Below are 21,598 nucleotides of genomic sequence, written 5' to 3' on the forward strand. Positions count from 1 at the left end.
TCCTCACCTCCAACAGCTCTTCCTGCACTGTGGGCTCCGATTGCAAGTCTTAATTAACTAGAAAGTAGAAATAAAAATCATCTCCACTGTTTTCTCTGCTGGCTCTTCTGTCTCATACTCTGCATCTGTGTTCTCAGTTTGTATCTCCATCCTCACTGTCCTCTAGGGCTGTGAATCTTTGGGTGTCCCACGATTCGATTCAATATCGATTGTTGGGGTCACGATTCGATTCAAAATCGATTTTTTTTTTCAATTCAACACGATTCTCGATTCAAAAACAATTTTTCCCCGATTCAAAAGGATTCTCTATTCATTCAATACATAGGATTTCAGCAGGATCTACCCCAGTCTGCTGACATGCAAGCAGAGTAGTAGATTTTTGTAAAAAAAAACTTTAGTAATTGTAAAGGACAATGTTTTATCAACTGACTGCAATAATGTAAATTTGTTTTAACTATTAAATGAACCAAACATATGACTTATTTTATCTTTGTGAAAATATTAGACACAGTGTGTTGTCAAGCTTATGAGATGCAATGCAAGTGTAAGCCACTGTGACACTATTGTTCTTTTTTTTTTTTTTTTTATAAATGTCTAATCATAATGTCAATGAGGGATTTTTAATCACTGCTGTGTTGAAATTGTAACTAATATTGATACTGTTGTTGATAATATTCATTTTTGTTTCACTAATATTCATTTTTGTTTCACTACTTTTGGTTTGTTCTGTGTCGTGTTTGTGTCTCCTCTCAATTGCTCTGTTTAATGCAGAGTGTTGCTGGGTCGGGTTTGGTTTTGGAATTGGATTGCATTGTTATAGTATTGCTGTGTATTGTTTTGTTGGATTGATTAATTAAAATAAATAAATAAATAAATAAAACATTTTTAGAAATAAATTTAAAAAATACAAAATCGATTTAAAAAAATGAGAATCGATTCTGAATCGCACAACGTAAGAATCGCGATTCGAAATCGAATCGATTTTTTCCCACACCCCTACTGTCCTCAATCTCTTCTGATCTCTATTCATCTTGCAGTGTTGCTTACTCCTCAGAAAGGAAAGTAGCTATTGTCTGTCATACAAGTTGATAAAAGTTGATAGATGACATATTTAGCTGATTTGCATTATTGATTACTATGGATGCTGTTGGAGAGAGGAATAACAGGGTGGGAGAACTGTAGATGAATTTTAATTATTTTTTGTTCTTAGTTTAGTTGTATTTTGCTCTGTTCTCCATTGTTAAATGTACAGTATCAAATTTGATCAAAAGACTGAAGGGTTGTGATGTTCATGAACAAACCAAATATACTGACTGGCTCATTAACATGAACTATAAGGTTTACTTTTATTTGAAGCATGACAGTGTTGAAACATTAATCTCACACTGTAAACCAAGGCAGAAAGAGCGGCAGCTTTGCACGGAGTGGGTGTGCATTTCCTCTCTGCTCCGACTGGAATGGAACTTTATTGTCGTTGCACTTGAAAGTACAACAAAATGTGTCTTCAGTACCAGCTGTCTAAGAGCAGACATTCAGTATACAGGGGACCGCCTGAGAGGAAAGGCTCACGGCAGCACCGCCTGTACATTGAGGACATTAGAGTGATACGCGCGTTCATGTCTCCGAATCATTAAAAAAAACTCACTAGATTTGTCACTAGTCACTTTTGGTAAAGAAAGTCACTAAGAGGTGTTGGAAAGATACTAGATTTAGTGAGAAAGTCGCCAAGTTGACAACACTGCACTGAGATGTGTGTGAAAGATGGAGACGCCAAGACCCGGCTTACGTTGCTTCTGATTGGTTTATATTGCGTGGTGCCTTTCGTGGTTGGCTGGATTTAGGCACAATAAATTATGGATTGATCTGGGATTAGTTATTTCAGTCAGGCAATCAGAGTTACTTGAAGTACGGCGAGCCATGAGGGAAAAGTTTATGATTAAGAAAAAAATAAATATACAGTTGTGAATGGAGAAATATAAGCAAGGGAAATGTCAAGTGTGGCGTGAGAATGGGTTCAATTGTGTGACTGTCACGCTGAAACCGTGAGGCTTGGCAGCTCTGAATTTGGCTGTTAGCATTTTATCCAATCTCATTAGGCCTTCAAAACCATTCCTGGCAATGTGCCGTATTGTGTAATCCTTACGGGTCTGCATTAGTGCTATCCACACTAAGTTGCAAGTATATATTTGTTATTAGTATACACTAACAGTTGGTATACGACTTCTTAGTATATCAACTGTTAGCATTTAGCATTTAATCCAGTCTCACTAGGCCTTAAAATCAGTGGCGGGCTGTGCATTTCAGTGATGTCCTACTTAATCCGACTTCACCTCTCAAAATACCGTAATTTATGTCACCACATGGACAAGGCTGGAGATACTATACAGAAACCCACTTGCACACTACCGGGCATTGAACCCCCACAACAGTGTACAAAACGGTCTATTTTTCGGCGCATTCAACATTCCCCCTTCAGCAATTAAAACATATCTTATGTGGTGCTGTCAAAATTAAAATAATTGTATAAAACAAATAAGGAAATCAAATATTTGAACTCACAATTTGTAGAACCCATCCGACGCCATATAAGCCAGTTTCACCGCCGGTGATTGCCTGGCAAAAATGTATTTCCTTGGCGGGAGCGCGCACCGCTCGCTAAACCTGCATTGCTTGGCTTCGTCTGTCCACTGCAGATTACTAGGTGTAAGACAAACACTTTATTTTCAAGGTTATTGTTTTCTGTGGCTTTCTGTGGCTTTCTATGGCTCGTATGGCTCCGGTGCCACTTCCTGTTTTCGCAACCGGTGATTGGATACTCACTTGGGACTCCCAAGTGAGTATCCAATCACAGTCTTGTTAACATCAGGCTACCTAGATAGCCTTCAGTCAACAACTTGTGATGTGATTGGCTATCGCAACTGTCTATCAACTGTATGTGTTCTCAAATTCATCCGCTAACGGTCCAGGGTGTGGCTCTGCTGCCAGTGAGTATCCAATCACAGGACGCGTAAATGTCACGTTCAACGTAAGGCCAGCTAGAAGGCCTTACTGACAACAACTCGTGATCTGATTGGCTATCGCAATTATCTAGATTTCGTACAGCATGGCAACATAAGCTAGCTGAATTCTGATTGGATACAAACTGTAACCTAAAAACAGCAACACTGGAAGGAGCATAATACGACATGAAGAGAATATGAATACTTTAGATATTTAGGGAAAGTAAATTAAAAATAACTTTTATATTGAATTATGATCATGATTTCTGGTTATGTTAGGCCAGCAGAGAAAGCCTTGCTGGCCCTGACGGCACACCACTGGTAAAATATTACCTGGCATCTTGGCATGTTGTGCATTCCTTATTGGTCTGCATTAGTGATACATTATCCACACCTAAGTTACAAGAATAAACTAGTTACAGCAATGCTAAAATGCTAACAGTCGCTATACTAGGAAGTAGTATACCGACTATTAGCATTCTATCCGGTGACAATTGGATGTATCCTAACATTTTTGTTCGTATATACTGGAGAAGTCAGCTTGGCGGGCATGGTTCATGCTGTTATGTCTTCTCAATGCTTTGCTATCAATTGCTGACATTTGCTTTTTTTTTGCACTCAGAAATGGGGCCTCACATCTCCAAATATTTGCAAAAACAACAGCAAAATGTCCTGCAGTACTTTATATGATATCTGTTTCCTCGTTTATCTGAGTTCTATTATTAATAGACTATTATCTCCCGTCTTGCTTATATACTCTTCTTGCCTAATTTAATTTCTTGTGTTCTTATTGTAAGTCTTTTTATTTTATTATTCGTACCAACAGTCTGGAAAGCGTGACATTTACGTGAAACGCTCTCCGAGTTTATCTTGTCTGTTTTGTATGAGTGAAGCCCCTCAAAATCGCGGTTCCATAGGAGGGTCATCGCTCATAATATTCCGCCTTCTTTGGAACGTCATATCTTTCCATCCTCGTGTGTTTTAATAACACAGGAAATGAAATGAATATTCCACCACCGGTTGGATTCATTGGTTTAGATTAAATAATGTGTTGCAACAAGAGCTGTCAGTCAACTCAAGTATACGTATCGCAATTAATCGCATTATGTTCGTAAATAACTCGTAATTAATCGTGATTAATCTGAACTAGATAGAAGGGTTTTTTATACCTATAATAAGTGTACCTTAGACTAGTGGTCCCCAACCGTACCGGGCCACACAAGAAATGTAAAAAAAATAATAATAAAAAAATTTTAAAAATTAAAAAATGTGTTGTTTTTTTTAATTAAATCAACATAAAAAACACAATATATAGATTATATATCAATATAGATCTATACAGTCTGCAGGGATACAGTCCGTAAGCACACATGATTGTATTTCTTTATGAAAAATTTAAAAAAATTAAAAAATAAACCCCCCCCCCGGTCCATGGGACAAATTTTCAAGCGTTGACCGGTCCGCAGCTACAAAAAGGTTGGGGACCACTGCCTTAGACAGATCGTGTCCAGGTTTTTGATACTATTAAAATGGAATTGGACAATTTCAATGCTTTTTTCCAAATATTTGTTTTTTAAACCTTATGCTTTTTTAAATATCCTCAGCATTTTGATTTGACAGCAGGGAACACTTCCCTTGTCAATGAAACAGCAAAAACGGTATATACGTATACAAACAGATAGCCAGGCGTCTGGCCAGGTAAACTAATTATATATATCCATCCATCCATCCATTTTCTACCGCTTATTCCCTTCGGGGTCGCGGGGGGTGCTGGAGCCTATCTCAGCTACAATCGGGCGGAAGGCGGGGTACACCCTGGACAAGTCGCCACCTCATCACAGGGCCAACACAGATAGACAGACAACATTCACACTCTAGGGCCAATTTAGTGTTGCCAATCAACCTATCCCCAGGTGCATGTCTTTGGAGGTGGGGGGAAGCCAGAGTACCTGGAGGGAACCCACACAGTCACGGGGAAGACATGCAAACTCCACACAGAAAGATCCCGAGGCCGGGATTGAACTCACGACTACTCAGGACCTTCGTATTGTGAGGCAGACCAGTAACCCCTCTGCCACCGTGCTGCCCATAATTACACACTACCGTTCAAAAGTTTGGGGTCACCCAAACAATTTTGTGGAATAGCCTTCATTTCTAAGAACAAGAATAGACTGTCGAGTTTCAGATGAAAGTTGTCTTTTTCTGGACATTTTGAGCGTTTAATTGACCCCACAAATGTGATGCTCCAGAAACTCAATCTGCTCAAAGGAAGGTCAGTTTTGTAGCTTCTGTAACGAGCTAAACTGTTTTCAGATGTGTGGACATGATTGCACAAGGGTTTTCTAATCATCAATTAGCCTTCTGAGCCAATGAGCAAACACATTGTACCATTAGAACACTGGAGTGATAGTTGCTGGAAATGGGCCTCTATGCACCTATGTAGACATTGCACCAAAAACCAGACATTTGCAGCTAGAATAGTCATTTACCACATTAGCAATGTATAGAGTGTATTTCTTTAAAGTTAAGACTAGTTTAAAGTTATCTTCATTGAAAAGTACAGTGCTTTTCCTTCAAAAATAAGGACATTTCAATGTGACCCCAAACTTTTGAACGGTAGTGTATATATATATATATATATATATATATATATATATATATATATATATATATATATATATATATATATATATATATATATATATATATATATATATATACACACACACACACACACACATATACATACAAACAGATAGCCAGGCCTCTGGCCAGGTAAACTCTTTTAACCTAATGTGGCCCCAGAGTCAAAAAGTTTGGAGACCTGTGGTCTATCATATCAGAACTTGTAAAAAAAAAAAAAAAACCCATGTTGTAAAACAAACAAACTCAGCAGTTTTCATTTAAAACATTTGAAACTAATTATGCGAATTCCAGAAGTTGTATTTCAACAGACTACTTATTCTAGAGAGTTTATCCGATCCCGCCCAAATTCTGACTGTGTATGCTAGACAGATGGGCAACACTGAACTATGAAGGTATTTAATTTGCATCATAAAAATGTGGGCGGAGCAAGCTGGAAAAGTTGGACGGTTAGTTTGACAATTGGACTCCCGTCCATCTAATGCTAACATGATTCTCTATGAACTAGAAAGTAGTTTGCTAACAAACAAACTAAATACAAAACACTTTTTGCTGTTTCACTCACAAGGGAAGTGTTCCCTGCTGCCAAATCAAAATGCTGACGATACTGTATACTCTATTGGGAGTATAGTTACACTTTTATTGAGGATTCAACCTTGGCTTCACAATCAAACGAATATATATTCATGTCTACTGCCTTCTTCTTTTCATAGCTCACTCTACTGATTGCAGAAACTGTCTTTCACCATACCATTATTGGACAATCAAATGTAAATATGACGCGTAATAATTTGTTCATTTTTGTTAGTAGTTCTGGCTTCACAATGAAAAGGCTATCTCCTGCCTCATTTCTGTCAGAACGTGCGCTGCTGATTGCAGAAAGTGTACGCTCACCACCATGTTGTAAAAAAACAAAAAAAGATTTTTACACGTTTGACAATAATTCGACCTTTGTTGGCAGTCTGGTTTCCCAGTAAGTCAATACACTGTCATCCGTTGCCTCTTTCTTGTCAGAGCACACGCTACTGATTGCGGGAACTGCCGCTCGCCACTTTGTCAGAGTTGTCTTAAGGACATTTCCTCGAGGACTGCGTGATCTGCTTAAAGGCACTATGATAGCGGTGGCCATAAATAATAAGATTTGGCTCAATTAGGATCCTCTTGAGGATGCCCAGCAAGGCTGCGGTCATTTACGCCAGCTCTGCAACCGCCCGCTCCGCCTGCTGGTGGATTACACCCGCAGGTCACAGTTTATCCTTTGCGTAAACTAACTGTGGCGGCGCGTAGTTGAGTCGAGCAGACACCTCCTGGCTGGATAACATCTGATCCGTCAGCTACTTGACGAAGACCAGGACACACTGCGACTTCCTCCGGCATCGCATTCATCCATCTTCCTGCTCTGGTCTCGTGATCCCTATCACACGTCAGCCATGGAAGGGCAACTCTATCTTTGTAACGCGGGGCTGAAAAATGGCCATGTTGCCGTCTGATATACTGGGCGGGCTGCGCATGTTTGTAATACCACACAGGGAGAACACATTCATCACTCCTATATAAGAACGATGATTTAAAGTCCACATTTTTGGACAAATCGACATTGTGACCATTTCCATGTAAATGATGAAAATGTACCCTGGAGAAAAATGGTGGTCAGTACAATACAAGTACTATGAATACAACACCTGTTAATGAGATACAGTCGTGGTCCAAACTTTTACACTTGTAAAGAACATAATGTCATGGCTGTCTTGAGTTTCCAATCATTTCTACAACTCTTATTTTTTTGTGATAGAGTGATTGGAGCACATACTTGTTGGTCACAAAAAACATTCGTGAAGTTTGGTTCTTTTATGAATTTATTATGGCTCTACTGAAAATGTGACCAAATCTGCTGGGTCAAAAGTACACATACAGTAATGTTAATATTCGGTTACTTGGCGGGGCAGCACGGTGGAAGGGGGGTTAGTGCGTCTGCCTCACAATACGAAGGTCCTGGGTTCGATCCTGCGCTCAGGATTTTTCTGTGTGGAGTTTGCATGTTCTCCCTGTGACTGCGTGGGTTCCCTCCGGGTACTCCGGCTTCCTCCCACCTTCAAAGACATGCACCTGGGGATAGGTTGATTGCCAACACTAAATTTGCCCTAGTGTGTGAATGTGAGTGTGTATGTTGTCTGTCTATCTGTGTTGGCCCTGCGATGAGGTAGCGACTTGTCCAGGGTGTACCCCGCCTTCCGCCCGACTGCAGCTGAGATAGGCTCCAGTACTCCCCGCGACCCCGAACGGGACAAGCGGTAGAAAATGGATGGATGGATGGTTGTCCCCTGGCAAGTTTCACTGCAATAAGGCGCCTTTGGTAGCCATCCACAACCTTCTGGTTGAGTTTTTGACCACACCTCTTGACAAAATTGGTGCAGTTCAGCTAAATTTCATGAACCAAACTTCATGAATGTTTTTTGTGACAAACAAGTATGTGCTCCAATCACTTTATCACAAAAAAATAAGAGTTGTAGAAATTATCGGGTTGGTCTGGGGCAATTGGTTTTATTCAGGAATCTGTTTATAAAAATCTAAAACATTTCCAGAGTATTTTTTTAATTCCGGAAAAAAAAAAAAATTTTACTGGAAAAAAAAAAAATCTGGAAAGAATAACATTTTTTTCCTTTCTGTAAAAAATCATTATCTAAAAAATAACACTTTTGCTTGAAAATAACACATTTTGGGGGGAAATACAACTGTTTTATTCAGGAATCTGTTTTTAAAAAATGAAAAATATTTTTTTCTTTGGGAAAAACAATTGTGGCCTTTTTTTTTTTTTTTTTAAATAAGGGAATAAGCGGTAGAAAATGGATGGATGGATGGACTAGAAAGAATCCTTTTTTTACTGTGATTAAAAAAAAATCTGGAAAAAAATACCACTTTTTAGGGTGGGGGAGTTTATTTTTCTTAAAAAATACAAACTTTTTAGCAATTAACTTCTCTCTAATATACTTTAACTTCTCCAAGAAAAAAAAAACATAGAAAAACTGATTCTTGTAAAATAGCATTTTTTTCTATTTTAAACATCCGACGATGCAAATATCATAAACGGTTGCTAAGGTTAAGAGTGAGTTTCAGAAGTGTGTTATTGTTTTTTACATTCTCTTTATGCTTGCACTTGTGAACATGCCAGTAATTATGTCACTTAAAACTGTCAGGATTCTCACTGACAGTTTGGTTATGTTTTTTTGTTTTCTCTGTGTTTTATTTCCTGAGCGCTTGTTTCCCTCACCTGTACCTAAATGGCAGTCTGGCACACCTGGTGCCAATTGCCAATCAGGCTCCTATTTATACCTGCCTCCCCCTCCAGTCAGTGCTGGAGTATTACTAGCTGTATGTTGTGGACTGTGAGCTGTTCCTGTATGCTGAACGCTTTCGACTGTTTGCTGTCTCCAAGTCCTTCCTGTTCCCTGGTTCCTGTTTGCTGTCTTAAGTTTGCTTGTTTCCTGCTTTCTGGTACCTGTTTTCCTTGCATTTTTTTGGACATTAAAATCATGTTTTCCTGCACCAAGCCTGTCATCTCTGCATCTTGGGGTTTGTCACCACCATTTCCTGACAGAATACTCCAGCCAAATACGAACCCTGCGGAGATTTCTATGGCGGAGAGGCTTGACAGGATGCTGGCGCTGATGGCCGAATGGAGGAGATGTTTTGCCTCCTTTCAAGCTCCCTCCCACCCATCCCTGTCGTCTGTGGGCCTCTTTGGGGACGTCTTGGATCCGTCCCTTGAGGGGGGGGGCTATGAGTAGCTGTGTAGCTGGGGAGGCACAGCTACTTCTAACTCCAGTGGATCTGCCGCAGTCGCCGCCATCCACCCCGGTGGGACAACAGATGCCGCCATCCACCCCTGGGGGCCTGTGGATGCCATCAACCTCCCACGCCGGCAGACGAGCTGCCTGCTCCTCTGACTCCGCCCACGCCGGCAGAAGAGCGGCCCGCTCCTCTGACTCCGCCCACACCGGCGGACAAGCACCCTGCTCCTCTGACTTCGCCCACGTCGGCAGACGAGCCGCCCGCTCCTCTGACTCTGCCCACGCCGACGACATCGTCTTCCTCGTCACTGGCTGCGCCCACATCATCTTCCTCGTTGCTAGGTCCGCCCACGCCGACGACATCAGCCTCCTCGTCTACGGCGGGCCGTCCCACAGCTTTGCCAGGGTCTCCAGCATCATCGCCTCCGCAACCTCCAGCTGGCCTGACGCGTGGTCGGCCAACAGGCGCCGGCATGCGGCCCTCTCATCGGCCACGGATGTGGCCATTCCATGGGCAACTGCCTTGCCAATTGCGGCGGCGTTCAACTCGCCGTTGCCACCTGACTCTTCCCCGATGGTTGCGGGGATACTTGGCCTGGCAGCCCACCGCCTTGTCTATATTCCGCCCTCCTGTGACTTCGGACTTTTTTTTTGTTTTTCTAGAACGTCTGGTATCCGTTATCGGAAGAGGGGGCTACGGTCAGGACTCTCACTGACAGTTTGGTTATGTTTAGTTTTTTTCTCTGTGTTTGTTTTATTTCCTGTCAGTGCTCTTATTTTGGTTCCTTTTCCTGCATATCTCCCTGAGCGCTTGTTTCCCTCACCTGTACCTGATTGGTAGTCTGGCACACCTGGTAGAAATTGCCAATACCTGCCTCTCCCTCCAGTCAGTGCTGGAGTATTACTAGCTGTATGCTGTGGACTGTGAGCTGTTCCTGTATGCTGAACGCTTTCGACTGTTTGCTGTCTCCAGTTCTTCCTGTTTCCTGTCTCAAGTTTGCCTGTTTCCTGGTTTCTGGTTTGTGTTTTCCTTGCATTTTTTGGACATTAAAATCATGTTTTCCCGCACCAAGCCTGCCATCTCTGCATCTTGGGGTTCGTCAACTCTAATTCCTGACAAAAACAGTGTCTGTTAAATTCACAAATGTTTTAAGATGCCTTTTTTTATCTGTACTTGAGCAACTATGGTACAGAAAGTAGCTTTGTTGAAGAGGAATGGAATGTCCCTGGTTGAGGTGTGGTCCCTCGGTCTGTCAGTCCGTCTGTCGGTGCGTCTCTTTTGGGTTTTCATTTTACGGCGTGTCGCTGAGGCACGCTCAGATATAGTTTCATTCCTTTTGGCAGAGTCGGGCCTCGCTTGCTGACAGCAGGTTTTATTTGATGTGGACGTCCCGTGTTGGGTTTCAACGCGCTGGCTTCAACATATGATCTCCATTATGACCGAGGGAGGTGGAGGAAGGCACGCTTAGTGGATGAATGGTAGACGAGGAGGAGGAGGGGTGAGGAAGGAGAGATGGAGTGAGGCCAACAGATGGAGAGTGGTGGAGAAGTGTGACGGTAGGCACAGCAATAATGGATCAAGTGGGTGCGGAAGGATGGATTAGATTAAATACATCGAAAACATGGTTGACCATTAATTTGTCCTTGATGTTCACCTCACACTGCCTCCTCATGGGTCACTACATTAGGTACAGCTGCACAATACCAGGAGCAACCCCCTCCTATATGCAGATCACGCAGCTGTGTATTAATATGACATTTTTACCTCAAATTAATTCCTAGCCCCTATCCTGCTTAGTCACTGGTAATGATGGGAGGGCAAATTTCCCCAAAAGTCATCATTGTCCCCCAGTGTGCTGTGTTAGGGCCAGGCTTGTGAACAGACGGACAGGAAAACAAATACATTTGTTTTATTTTCCATAGTAAAAAAAATATATATATATATATATTTTTTTTTTTTTTATACACACCGTGTGTGTGTATATATATATATATACACTACCATTCAAAAGTTTGGGGTCACCCAAACAATTTTGTGGAATAGCCTTCATTTCTAAGAACAAGAATAGACTGTCGCGTTTCAGATGAAAGTAATCTTTTTCTGGACATTTTGAGCGTTTAATTGACCCCACAAATGTGATGCTCCAGAAACTCAATCTGCTCAAAGGAAGGTCAGTTTTGTAGCTTCTGTAACGAGCTAAAGTGTTTTCAGATGTGTGAACATGATTGCACAAGGGTTTTCTAATCATCAATTAGCCTTCTGAGCCAATGAGCAAACACATTGTACCATTAGAACACTGGAGTGATAGTTGCTGGAAATGGGCTTCTATACACCTATGTAGATATTGCACCAAAAACCAGACATTTGCAGCTAGAATAGTCATTTACCACATTAGCAATGTATAGAGTGTACTTATTTAAAGTTAAGACTAGTTTAAAGTTATCTTCATTGAAAAATAAGGACATTTTAATGTGACCCCAAACTTTTGAACGGTAGTGTATGTGTATATATATATATATATATACATATATATATATATATATATATATATATATATATATATATATATATATATATATATATATATATACACACAAGGTGTGCATAAATTATGGGTACAGATGTGTGAATGTTTTTCAGATAAAATGGATGAAAATGTAAATTTTACTAAAGACTTTGTGTTGTTCAGTGGTGAAGCTATGTTTTAGACCAGACTGGTCTCAAGGCAATCCACTTTGGGTGGATTCATCCAAACCGCTAGGCAGACAAGAGGTGATAGAGACTCAGCTGTCTACCTGCACCTCAGGGAGAAACAGCACTCCTTTGGGAACAAAAATGTACAGATTCTGGACAGGGAGGATGGATGGTACGAAAGAGGAGTGAGGGAAGCCATCTATGTCATGGTTGAAAAACCATCCCTGAACAGATGAGGTGGTCTGTGACACCACCTTTCTCCCACATACAACACTGTCCTTTCAACCATTCCTAAAAGACTGCAATTTAGCCTCCAACAAATAACAGGAGTTAGAAACATTCTGCTCACAGAGGTGACCAGAATGCCATTAGAACTAAATGGAATGCTTACGCGGGGGATTCCAACTATTTTGGACTAATAGTAGTCGATCCACAGCGATCGTTCTGCCACACCATACCTTAATGCTAACGAGGGGAAATTACACTTCAACGACTGTCCTTTGCTTTGACAGTCAGGATTGTTTGTTTGCATCAAAACAGTAGTTTTTCTCACTACAATAGGATGAAACCATCCTTGCCCAGGCACACCCTCCTGGTTTTGGAGTATAAATAATTGTGGTTTTGGCACCAGCCACTAGACTAGATCTGACCAATCTAAATCTATGAGCACGACCTGAAGAAGCCTACTTGGATGAGAGGCGAAACGTCTTCTAAGATAAACCAAACAGTCCAGTCGCGATCGATTGAATGCCCTGAGACGACAATGACCCGGATGAATGAGAACGTTCATGGACAATGGTGTGGTGTGGTTTGTGGTAGCTCATGTGCTAGGACCTTTCTTCTTTGATAGACAAGTACCGGGTGAGACTTGTCTCAACACGCTGAGAGACAAATTGATGCCTCAAATTGAGCGCCTAGGCGAGGGACTTCCAGACTGGTTTCAGCAGAATGGGGCCCCTGCCCAGTTTGCTACAGCTGTTAGAGATTGGCTCAATGACACTTTTTCTCACTGGATTGGAACAAGAGGTCATGTGGCGTGGTCCCATCGTTTACCAGACATTTCTCCCCTGGATTTTAAGTTAAAGTTAAAGTACCAATGATTGTCACACACACTAGGTGTGGTGAAATTTGTCCTCTGCATTTGACCCATCCCCTCGTTCACCCCCTGGTAGGTGAGGGGAGCAGTGGGCAGCAGCGGTAGCTGCGCCTGGGAATCATTTTTGGTGATTTAACCCCCAATTCCAACCCTTGATGCTGAGTGCCAAGCAGGGAGGTAATGGGTCCCATTTTTATAGTCTTTGGTATGACTCGGGCGGGGTTTGAACTCACAACCTACCGATCTCAGGGCGGACACTCTAACCACTAGGCCATTGAGTAGGTTGGGATTTCTTGGGGTGTGCAGAAAGAGAAAGTTTATTCACTGAAGATTACATATTTAAACCACATGAAAAATCGCATTACCAGCCAGTGTGCTGTAATAGACGGCAATTCAGACCTATTTCATTGAGTTCACCTGAACGTGCCTGGTATGTCAACGTAACATATTATGGTAAGAGTCATTCAAATAACCATAACATATATAACATGCTATACGTTTACCAAACAATCTGTCACTCCTAATCGCTAAATCCCATGAAATCTTATACGTCTAGTCTCTTACGTGAATGAGCTAAATAATATTATTTGATATTTTACGGTAATGTGTTAATAGTTTCACACATTAATCACTCCTGAGTATAAGTCGCACCCCCAGCCAAACTATGAAAGAAATGCGATTTATAAACTGTTTATTTTTCCATTAATTTGTTTTCGCACAAAACATCATCAAATTAAATTAAAGTGTGACCTCCCCAAAAAAGTATAAAAATCTTTCACATTAATGATAAATAAATGATAAATGGGTTATACTTGTATAGTGCTTTTCTACCTTCAAGGTACTCAAAGCGCTTTGACAGTATTTCCACATTTACCCATTCACACACACATTCACACACTGATGGCGGGAGCTGCCATGCAAGGCGCTAACCAGCAGCCATCAGAGGCAAAGGGTGAAGTGTCTTGCCCAAGGACACAACGGACGTGACTAGGAAGGTAGAAGGTGGGAATTGAACCCCAGTAACCAGCAACACTCCGATTGCTGGCACAGCCACTCTACCAACTTCGCCACGCCGTCCTTTTTGACATAAACATAAAAGTGTGACTTTTTTAATGTGGGAGGCGGGGATAAAAAAAATATAGCCTGTAGGAAGGGGCCCTGAACATTACGCTAATAAGAATATGACATTTTTGTCAAAAATTTACATTCTTCTAAAATTAAAATAAAGACTGTATTCATGTAATTTTCTTGAAACATAGTAGTTACATGTGTGAGTGTGATTTAAGATTAACATCATAATTGATTAATTTGATTCCGAATGTAAAGTTACAATTATAATACAAAATGTAGATGAGCTTACCTGAGACGAGTTCTGACAGTTTATGCAGAACATCTTTGGTTATTCAAAGCGATTGTTGCAGCAGCTGTCCGGGTGGCTGGACTGCGGCTGTCTTAAAGGTGAAGCTGTTGGATGAGAAGATACTGCGTTGGTGTGGGTACACTTGGCTCTGCGGTTGTGAGCCCGGTTTGGATGCATAATGCCAAATTCTCTGAAACACCTTTGGAAGCAACTTATGATGGAGAAATAAACATTTGGTGGACGTTTGTGCATTCATGCAAAAATACAATATAACTGATTAATTTGATTGTAAATGTAAAGGCACATTTGATTTCAAATGTAGAGGCAAAACTCAACAGCCACAAGTGCGACAGACTAAAACGAAAACTTCCAATCAAGAAAAAGTTGCTGAATGCAGTAGAAGAAGACGTCCAGATAAAGAAGAGACTTCTGGACATGATGGAGACATCATAGAAGCGATCGTCTGACAATTTACACAAACTAACATCAAATTACTAAGTCAAAATATTGACTTACTAATAATGACATACTTAGTATCTCAGGTAACTAGGACTGTTTTGTGTTTGGTTTATACTTTACGAGAAAAATATTGAGATATATAAAACAACCAAAAATTGCAGGCTTCTTTATTTCTCTAATATTTTTATTTAGATATTGTTATTTGGTTATTTTTTAATAAACAATGTGGTCAATGTAATCAGAGTCTGTAGTCTATTGCCCCCCACAGGCTGTGGTGGCAGCGATGAGGTGGAGACGTGATGGCGACAGGCCGAGTTACACTGTTCCAATCCACCCACCCCCTTCCCCGTCCTGCCGCCTGTATGGGCAACGCCCCCTCCCACCACCTTAACTAACTAATTTTCTAGGGGAAACACTGGTATTACTAAGAGTTGTTATTGTCAGACTAATAATTATTTTGTCAGACGTAATATTTAAATGTAACAATATTTATTAGTATATTACTAGGTGTGTAATGGTACACAACAATTTCGGTTCGGTACGTACCTCGGTTTAGAGGTCACGGTTCGGTTCATTTTCGGTACAGTAAGAAAACAACAAAATATACATTTTTTGGTTATTTATTCACCGAATTTACAAAATCTTCCACCAAAAATATTTTTCTTAGTGGAATATTTGATGTGAAGTAATCGGAACCTTGGATAGGTCAATAATTCATAATAACATTTATTTTGATTTAATATTTGGTATTTATGTTTTGAGCAATGACAGTTTGAAAGAAAAAAAAAAGCTTTGTTTTATTAGTCAACATTGCAACTTTTTCTAAATTACATTTAACCTTTAAGCTTTTTTATTTCACTTTTGTTATATATTTGTTTATTTTTATAGTATTTTTAGAATGTGCCGTGGGCCTTTAAAACATTAGCTGTGGGCCGCAAATGGCCTCCGGGGCACACTTTTGACACCCCTGCTAGAGATAATAAAAAATGTAATCTGATAAATCTATCGATAAAAAGCAGAGCCTGGCGACGCATGCGCGTTTATCATAACTCTCTCGCTCTCTCTGTCTCTGCCCCTCCCTCATGAATGCTGCTGCGCGCACAATTTGTTTTGTTTTTAACCCCTTCTTAGCCCTGAACATACATTGAAAATACATGCAACCCTAACTCAAAATGCCGGACATTTGAGGCATTTAAGAAACTACAGCCCCGCAAAAGAGGACATGTCCGGTGAAAAGAGGACGTATGGTCAGTCTATCGTAGCCCGTTAGCTGCTAGCATGCCGTGTGTTGTGCCTCGGTGTGCATTATTTACACAACGTGCGGTACGCTACTTAATATGTCCGTGTGGAAACTCGTTTGGTAGACCTACGAACCGAACCGAAACCCCCGTACCGAAACGGTTCAACACAAATACACGTACCGTTACACCCCTATATATATTACTATACAGTTTATTGCATTTTTTAGATAATATTTTGTCAATCTCATAACATTCCTATATGTATTTATATCCTGTATTGGATTTAATGGATCATGGGTACCTAATAAAATGTTTACCTGTTTGCACATCTAGACTTACTCTACTCAGTGGAAGCTTCCTGTGTTAATTAAGATGCTTGGTTAATAGACATAATCATAATAAACATGAAGGCCTACATACCATCATAAGTGCACATTACAGTTCAATGACGTCTAAGTTTTATTTATAGTTCCACTGACATCCATTTTTGCAAAAATGTATCTTGGAGGAACTCTGGTGCCGTGTTTTTTAATCAAGGTGTCAACATATTTCATCACACAATAAACTTTATGAGCCAGTAGCTTCTAAAAGGAAGAGGAGGAGGAGGTTGCTCATCTTCACACAACACCGAAATGACACCAAAACAACTATTAGCTCAGCGTACACGACTCAGAGCGCCTCGTGAAATTTCACCACACGTCGACATTATTCATGGATGGACTCCCTTTTAAGAGGGTGACTCTTTTAACACCATTAAAGCAGAAGTAAGGAACAGTTGGTGCTCTCCCGACAGTCTAAATGCAGCGCTAGTAAAACAAAACAGTCATGTTAGCATCAATGCTAAAGCTAACCCAACACACGAGGGGCGTCCAATGGGGATGTGCATCTTTGAGGTCTATAAGATATATTAATATATATATATATACATTAATTAATTACATGAAATTCATTTTTATTGCATTTCTTATTTGATTTAATTTGGCCGGTTTTTTATTTATTTTGCAATTTTTTTCCAATATTGTGCTTGTTTAAAACAAATCTGATTAGACAAATGCATAGAAGTGTATGTTATCTTTAACTGTGTATAACATTAACATTAAAGCTATGGCTAACACAAATAACGATTTCGTCCGACTATTTATAAATGTTTTACATTACCTATCAAACTATTGTATCTATTGAAATTCATACATGTATATATCATTTTATTTGACTTTATTTTAGTGTTTTTTGCCATGTTTTATTATTGCATTGTGTATGACTACTTCCTGTGATCAATGAAGCATGGCCATTTGAAAATGATGACTATGGTTATTTTTCTCCTAATACTGTCTCAATGTTAGCAAACATGCTACAGCTAGCATTCCACACAAGTGTCCAAAACACCGGTTTATATTTATTTTATTATAATTAGGGATGTGTACCAAATTCGGTACTTTTTTAGGCACCGACCAAATTTTGACGGTATGACAGAGTATCAATTCACGTAAAATCAGGTGGTTCCATATTTCGTTACTCGTGACGTCACGTCCGGTTGCAGACTAGTCACCGGCTCAAGGAAACGACTCAGCCAAACTACCTCTAAGTAATATTGCAATTCTCACCAACAAAGCGAGTATGCTTGGTAGAAAACGCTCCAACATAAAGTAAAGCTCCACTCTTTCAAAATGTGCTAGCTTGACGCTAATTTACATTGGATGTGCCATAGACAGGCTACTATTAGCATTAGCGATTTTACATTGCATTCCATGTTTTGAGGCAAGTTAAAAAAAATAATGCACTTTGTGACTTCAATAATAAATATGGCAGTGCCGTGTTGGCATTTTTTCCATAACTTGAGTTGATTTATTTTGGAAAACCTTGTTACATTGTTTAATACATCCAGCGGGGCATCACAACAAAATCAGGCATAATAATGTGTTAATTCCACGACTGTATATATCGGTATCGGTTGATATCGGTATCGGTAATTAAGAGTTGGACAATATCGGAATATCGGATATCAGCAAAAAAGCCATTATCGGACATCTCTAATCGATATAATTTATCTCATGTTTAAATTACCAAACGCCGCTTATTTGTTGTGTTCCTTGTTCTCCCCCGCTCCCCCTCCATGGGCTACTAAACCCCTCCCCTTTCGCCTTCCAAGACATGCTTGCACTTATAAGAACATCCATGATTGGTTGGTTGTTTACTGTGATGGTTAGGGACAGGCCAATCAGAGGCAAGATAGGGCGCGTCATCGAACCAGAAAGGGAAATCACCAAGTGCCTGCTTGCAAATAAAACATTTTATCTGAGTTTGATACATTTTGTATTTTTTTTTTGCACAGCTATGTTATTTCTTTTACGTAGAAAGAATAATTTTCTGTTTTATTTATGTTATGTAATGTTATGCGTTCAAAGAACTCCAGCTTATTAGTGATTCCCAGAGCCCAAAAAAAGTCTGCGGGCTTCAGAGTGTTTTCTATTCGGGCTCCAGTACTCTGGAATGCCCTCCCGGTAACAGTTAGAGATGCTACCTCAGTAGTGAAGTGAAGTGAATTATATTTATATAGCGCTTTTCTCTAGTGACTCAAAGCGCTTTTACATAGTGAAAGCCAATATCTAAGTTACATTTAAACCAGTGTGAGTGGCACTGGGAGCAGGTGGGTAAAGTCTCTTGCCCAAGGACACAACGGAAGTGACTAGGATGGCAGAAGCGGGGATCGAACCTGGAACTCTCAAGTTGCTGGCACGGCCACTCTACCAACTGAGCTATACCGCCCCATTTAAGTCCCATCTTAAAACTCATTTGTATACTCTAGCCTTTAAATAGACCCCCCTTTTAGACCAGTTGATCTGCCGTTTCTTTTCTGCTCTGCCCCCCTCTCCTTCGTGGAGGGGGGGCACAGGTTCGGTGGCCACGGATGAAGCGCTGGCTGTCCAAAGTCGGGACCCAGGGTGGACCGCTCGCCTGTGCATCGGTTGGGGACGTCTCTGCGCTGCTGACCTGACTCTACTCGGGATGGTCTCCTGCTGGCCCCACTATGGACTGCACTCTCACTATTATGTTGGATCCACTATGAACTGGACTCTCACAATATTATGCTAGATCCACTCGACGTCCATTGCACCGGTCGCCCAGTGGGGGGTGCCCACATCTGCGGTCCCTTCCAAGGTTTCTCATTGTCCCATTGGGTTGAGTTTTTCCTTGCCCTGATGTGAGATCTGAGCAGAGGATGTCTTTGTGGCTTGTGCAGCCCTTTGAGACACTCGTGATTTAGGGCTATATAAGTAAACATTGATTGATTGATTGATAATTCTGTACTAATTAAACAGTTTCTTTTCTGTGCTGTTAATACCCATCTTGACTAACTGGGTTAATAAAAGTGCCACTGACTGTTTACTGTCATTCACTTCAATTTCACTGAATATCACTCAAAAATGTATAACTTTATATGTATACTTTCACCGGAAAATATATCGAGATATATATCGAATATCGAGTTTAAGTAAAAATATATCGAGATATACTTTTTCGTCCATATCGCCCAGCCCTCGTTGTTGATCTTGCTTTACTTGCATGCTACTTTAGTCTTGTACTTATCTTTACTTTTGTCTTGCACTTTACTTGTCAAACTGAAATACACACAATGACAAGCTATATGTGATTCAAACAACATGCTGAAATGTAATACACAATATGTAAATATTAGCCTTACACAAACATACAATACTATCATCAAAGTGTTGAAATTACTTCCATGGTGGAAATATATGACTGGCAGCCATTTTAAGTCCTCAAAACATCCATTAAAACAGTGCACTAAAAATCGTTTTTCCATAAACATCTTACTATCAAATTTCCACCGTAACATTGAAGTATATGAGCAAGTTAAACAGTTTACTTACAGACGTATCTTTTCCAAGGCTTGTAAGAGCTAACACAACTTGTCTGCTTCTCATTTGTCTCATAAACTGATTTCCTGACATCGTCAACCCGGAAGTGCCTGAATAAATAAAGCGTAGTAACTTCCTACCGCCACAAGGTGTCAGTAAGAGTCTACAGTTTGGCATTTGTGAAGTTACAAAAGATTTAAAGTTAGTACTATTTGCGGATGATACAACTGCGTTTTGTTCAGGAGAGAACACACAAAAGATAATACAAATAATAACAGAAGAAATTAACAAATTAAAAAGATGGTTTGACAAAAACAGACTATCGTTGAATCTCAGTAAAACTAAAATAATGCTGTTTGGTAACAGTAGAAGAGATGAAAGTCAAACACAAATACAAATAGACGGAATAGAAATTGAAAAAGTATATGAAACCAAGTTTCTAGGTATAATGATTGATGACAAATTCAAAAGGAAATCTCGTGTAAAAAATATACAACATAAAGTAGCAAGAAACACGTCAATAATGAATAAAGCAAAACATGTTCTAGACTAAAAATCACTTCATATTCTCTACTGCTCACTAGTGTTACCATATCTGAGTTATTGTGTAGAAATATGGGGAAATAACTACAAAAGTACACACTTTATTCATTAACGGTGTTACAAAAAAGATCAATTAGAATAATACATAATGTTGGATATAGAGAACATACAAACCCTTTATTTATTGAATCAAAGATACTGAAATTCCACGCCAGTGAATTTGCAAACAGCTAAAACTATACACAAAGCAAACTATAATCTGCTACCCAAGAATATATAACAATTATTCTCAAAAAAAGAAGAGAAATATAATCTTAAAGAAAAATGTAATGTAAAACATTTGTATGCACGTACAACACTTAAGACCTTCAGTATTTCCCTTGTAAACAGTACTACAATTCACTTATTTTTTTTTTTTACATTTGTAAATATTACCTTTCACTCATACTATGTTTTAAATTTTACTTGTATTTATGATATCTTACTCTTCTTATTGTGTAGAGCAGGGGTGTCAAACGTACGGCCCAGGTTTTATCCGGCCCGCGTGATGAGTTTGCAGAGTATAAAAATGAACTGCTTTTTTTTTTGGAACACAAGAAACTGCTGTTCTAAATGTGTCCACTGTATGTCACAACAGCAATTCTGTTAGGCAAGCAAACAGTTTATACCGGGGCCAAGCAAGAGGTACACAGTAAAAGGGGACTGTGGCTCCTCCCCCTCGACCCACATGAAACTTAAAACTTGCTGTTTTATGTCTTCTGCTTTGAACACATCGTTATTTATTTGGCACCCTCGTTGCCCCAAAATGTCTCTGTCAAACACAAGAAAAGTGAAGTTAACCCTTTCGAATAGTTTTTACCTGCGTTTCTTACGGTTTGTTAAGTTAGCACTGG

The 21,598-nt window shown here is 40.0% G+C and overlaps 1 protein-coding gene across 2 annotated transcripts in view; it reads right to left on the reverse strand.

Moving 5' to 3' along the window:
* The window catches only part of ssbp4 (single stranded DNA binding protein 4), a 413,236-nt gene extending 392,935 nt beyond the window's left edge, over window positions 1-20,301 (reverse strand). Inside the window, exons 1-2 of one of the 2 annotated variants that reach the window (XM_062039061.1) lie at window positions 20,175-20,301; window positions 14,582-14,685 (exon numbers count right to left, since the gene is read on the reverse strand). The gene's annotated coding sequence lies outside the window, so the exon portion shown is untranslated. Of the gene's footprint in view, window positions 1-14,581; window positions 14,686-19,796; window positions 19,814-20,174 lie in introns of those variants that run through there. The other variant, XM_062039062.1, reaches the window with a different exon arrangement.
* Window positions 20,302-21,598: the final 1,297 nt, after the last annotated feature.

Source organism: Entelurus aequoreus, linkage group LG27 (assembly GCF_033978785.1).
Source record: "Entelurus aequoreus isolate RoL-2023_Sb linkage group LG27, RoL_Eaeq_v1.1, whole genome shotgun sequence".
In the NCBI taxonomy this organism is placed as follows: Eukaryota; Metazoa; Chordata; class Actinopteri; order Syngnathiformes; family Syngnathidae; genus Entelurus; species Entelurus aequoreus.